The sequence below is a fragment of the Schistocerca piceifrons genome, chromosome X (assembly GCF_021461385.2).
Source record: "Schistocerca piceifrons isolate TAMUIC-IGC-003096 chromosome X, iqSchPice1.1, whole genome shotgun sequence".
NCBI classification, from domain to species: Eukaryota; Metazoa; Arthropoda; class Insecta; order Orthoptera; family Acrididae; genus Schistocerca; species Schistocerca piceifrons.
In genome coordinates, this window is record NC_060149.1 from 851,026,787 (window position 1) to 851,031,784 (window position 4,998).

Consider the following 4,998-nt stretch of genomic DNA (forward strand, 5'->3'; position numbering starts at 1 on the left):
TTGTGAGTTCATCACTCAACTTTGGTATTCTTTTATTTATTTATTTATTTATTTATTTAACCTGGCAAGATTAGGGCCATCAGGCCCTCTCTTACATCTAACCAGGCATTCTACTTATTTTACATTCATACGTTTTAGTAGGCATGTTAAACTACAGCTAGTACAAAAAGTGAAATAAACAATTAGAAAGGTACACCTGGAAAAATACATACATATAGAGTTTATATTTGTAGATCATAAGTACTGTTATAATTAGACATTATTGAAGAGACAAATTTTAGATAGGAGTGCTGGCAGCAGGGAGTATGAGGGAGACTCATGGTGAAGGGAGGAGAAGAATAGACATGATGAAACATAATTAAGGAAATATAAAGGAAAAGAAGATTGCCTGGCTAATAGAGATATATGAAGGGGAAGGCATCTCAGGAGCAAGATAGGAGACGCTAGCTTTGTTATTTGACAGATGAGAGGATTGGCCTGGTACATTAATTTTGTGGAGAACTTTATGAGGATGATAGTAGGAAATGCTTCAACTTCTTCTTAAAAGCAGCAGGAGATTGAATTTTGCGCAAGGTAAGGGGCAGTTTGTTCCAGAGGCAGACAGCGGCAACTGAGAAGGAGTTTGCAAAAGTTTTTGTTTTGTGAGTGGACACAGTTAGGATACCAAATAAGAGTGACCTCGTGTTTCGATTATGATGGCATGACAGGTTTTTAATCTTTGAAGCAAGGTACTGGGGTGCTTGCGCGACGAGGAGTCTGTGTAGTAGACATAGAGTGTGGTAGTCACGCAATTTGTCTGGCCGCAGCCACTTTAGCTCGGAGTATGAAGCACTAACATGATCGTATCGGCGAATGTTGCAGGTGTAACGCACACAGGCATTCATGGTTAGCTCTAGCCGTCTTTTGTTTTCACTACTCGTGCTTTGTTGAATCACATCACAATAGTGGAGGTTCGGTAGAACGAGTGCTTGCACGAGCTGGCGTTTCAAGTCCTGTGGAAATATGTTCCGAAACTTTTTGAGAGCATAGAGACAAGCAGACGTCTTTCGGCACACTGCGACTGTATTCTCCGCCCAGTTGAGATGCTCATCCAAAGTTACACCTAAGTTCTTCACTGTTTTCTGATATGGTATTGGAGTACCGTCGAGCAGAATAGGAGGTAGCCGTTCGCGGAAATCTGAACTTATTAATTTCTGATGGGCTATTAAGATTACTTGCGTCTTTTTTGCATTTAGTTTAAGCCCCAGGCTTTTCGCCCATGTCACTACCGAAGACAGATCATCATTCATCTGAGCGATTGCAGTGTTTACGTCTTCAGGTCTGACGCTTAGGTAGAGCTGGAGGTCGTCGGCATAGAAATGATATTTACAGGAGGACGGAACCGACGAAATATCGTTGACATATAAAGAAAACAAAAGTGGTCCTAAGACTGATCCTTGTGGCACTCCTGAGGAAACATGTTTCCAGGAAGATTTTTCATTTACGCAGACAACACATTGCTGCCTGTCTTTTAAGTAGCTTTCAAACCATCTCATTGCACTATCAGAGAAATTAAGCTGTTGCATTTTTCTGAGCAATATGTCAAAGTTAACAGTGTCAAAAGCTTTGCTGAAGTCCAGTAGCGTCAATATTGTTGCCTTTCGATTGTCGATGGCACATTTCAGGTCATCTGTTACTTTAATTAGAGCAGTGTTTGTGCTGTGATGTTTACGGAAACCGGATTGAAATTTGTCATATAGGCTGAATTCATGCAAGTGTTCAGTGATTTGGTCATGAACAATATATTCGAGTGCTTTGGAAACAGCAGGCAGTATGCTAATTGGTCGGTAATCACTAGGCAGTTGCGGGTTTTCGATCTTAGGGATGGGTCGAATTATGCTTCTTTTCCATGCAGTGGGGTATATTCCGTTCACGATGGAAAAATTAAATATGTCAGTTAAGACAGGTACTAAGATATCGGCAACATTCTTAATCATGGTTATACCGATACTGTCGTTGCCTATTGCATCAGAAGAGATTCTCATTATTGCTTTTCTTGCCGTATTTGTTGTTACATGTTTTAGATGGAAGCAATCGTTGTTAGTTATCCTGTTTGGGGATTCTTGTGGACGGTAATTATCAGCTGTGCTGGTATTCAGAGGTGCAGAGAAGAATTCATTTAATTCGTTAGCTGACACATGAAAAGTGTGACGAGATCTCTAAACAAAACGAAGCAACTGAACGCAAATCTTGAACATGTGACATCTGAATTACATACTAAAGTAACTGCACATTTAAGCTCAGATATGAATACGAACTTTGAAGATACGGCACCTGAATTACATACTAAAGTAATGATACAGTTATGTTCAGATATGAACCATGGACCTTGCCGTTGGTGGGGAGGCTTGCGTGCCTCAGCGATACAGATAGCCGTACCGTAGGTGCAACCACAACGGAGGGATATCTGTTCAGAGGCCAGACAAACGTGTGGTTCCTGAAGAGGGGCAGCAACCTTTCAGTAGTTGCAGGGGCAACAGTCTGGATGATTGACTGATCTGGCCTTGTAACACTAACAAAAACGGCCTTGCTGTGCTGGTACTGGAAACGGTTGAAAGCAAGGGGAAACTACAGCCGTAATTTTTCCCGAGGGCATGCAGTTTTACAGTATGGTTACATGATGATGGCATCCTCTTGGGTAAAATATTCCGGAGGTAAAATAGTCACCCATTCGGATTTCCGGAGAAGGAAAACTGGCGTTCTACGGATCGGAACGTGGAATGTTAGATCCCTTAATCGGGCATGTAGGTTAGAAAACTTAAAACGGGAAATGGATAGGTTAAAGTTAGATATAGTGGGAATTAGTTAAGTTCGGTGGTAGGAGGAACAAGGCTTCTGGTCAGGTGAATACAGGGTTATAAATACACAATCAAATGGGGATAATGCAGGAGTAGGTTTAATAATGAATAAAAAAATAGGAGTGCGGGTAAGCTACTACAAACAGCATAGGGAACGCATTATTGTGACCAAGATAGATACGAAGCCCATGCCTACTACAGTAGTACAAGTTTATATGCCAACTAGCTCTGCAGATGACGAAGAGATTGATGAAATGTATGATGAGATAAAAGAAATTATTCAGGTAGTGAAGGGAGACGAAAATTTAATAGTCATGGGCGACTGGAATTCGATATTAGGAAAAGGAAGAGAAGGAAATGTGGTAAGTGAATATGGCATGGGGGTAAAGAATGAAAGAGGAAGCTTCCTGGTAGAATTTTGCACAGAACATAACTTAATTATAGCTAACACTTGGTTTAAAAATCTTGAACGAATTTGTATACATGGGAGAGGCCTGGAGACACTGGAAGATTTCAGATAGATTATATAATGGTAAGACAGAGATTTAGGAACCAGGTTTTAAATTGTAAGACATTTCCAGGGGCAGATCTGGACTCTGACCACAATCTATTGGTTATGAACTGTAGATTAAAACTTAACTACAAAATGGTGGGAATTTAAGGAGATGGGACTGGATAAACTGAAAGAACCAGAGGTTGTACAGAGTTTCAGGGAGAGCATAAGGGAACAAGTGACAGGAATGGGGGAAAGAAATACAGTAGAAGAAGAATGGGTTGCTTTGAGGGATGAAATAGTGTATGCAGCAGAGGATAAAGTAGGTAAAAAGACGAGGGATAGTAGAAATCCTTGGGTAACAGAAGAAATATTGAATTTAATTGATGAAAGGAGAAAATATAAAAATGCAGTAAATGAAGCAGGCAAAAAGGAATACAAACGTCTCAAAAATGAGATCGACAGGAAGTGCAAAATGGCTACGCAGGGATGGCTAGGGGACAAATGTAAGGATGTGGAGGCATATAACAGTAGGGGTAAGATAGATACTGCCTACAGGAAAATTAAAGAGACCTTTGGTGAAAAGAGAACCACTTGTATGAATATCAAGAGCTCAGATGGAAACCCAGTTCTACGCAAAGAGGGGAAAACAGAAAGGTGGAAGGAGTATACAGAGTGTCTATACAATGGCGATGTACTTGAGGACCATATTATGGAAATGGAAGAGGATATAGATGAAGATGAAATGGGAAATATGATATCGCGTGAAGAGTTTGACAGAGCACTGAAAGACCTTAGTCAAAACAAGGCCCCGGGAGTAGATAACATTTCATTAGAACTACTGACAGCCTTGGGAGAGCCAGCCCTGACAAAACTCTACCATCTGGCGAGCAAGACGTACGAGACAGGCGAAATACCCTCAGACGTCAAGAAGAATATAATAATTCCAATCCCAAAGAAGGCAGGTGTTGACAGATGTGAAAATTACCGAACTATCAGCTTAATAAGTCACAGTTGCAAAATACTAACACGAATTCTTTACAGATGAATGGAAAAACTGGTAGAAGCCGCCCTGTGAGGCAATACTGGATCTACGACTTATCTTAGAAAATAGATTACAGAAAGGCAAACCTACGTTTCTAGCATTTGTAGACTAAGAGAAAGCTTTTGACAATGTTGACTGGAATAATCTCTTTCAAATTCTCAAGGTGGCAGGGGTAAAATACAGGGAGCGAATGGCTATTTACAATTTGTACGGAACCAGATGCCAGTTATAAGAGTCGAGGGGCATGAAAGGGAAGCAGTGGTTGGGAAGGGAGTGAGACAGGGTTGTAGCCTATTCCCAATGTTATTTAATATGCATATTGAGCAAGCAGTAAAGGAAACAAAAGAAAAATTCGGAGTATGAATTAAAATCCATGGATAAGAAATAAAAACTTTGAGGTTCGCCGATGACATTGTAATTCTGTCAGAGACAGCAAAGAACCTGGAAGAGCAGTTGAACGGAATGGACAGTGTATTGAAAGGCGGTTATAAAATGAACATCAACAAAAACAAAACGAGTTTAATGGCATGTAGTCGTATTAAGTCGGGTGATACTGAGGTAATTAGATTAGGAAATGACACACTTAAAGTAGTAGATGAGTTTTATTATTTGTGGACCAAAAT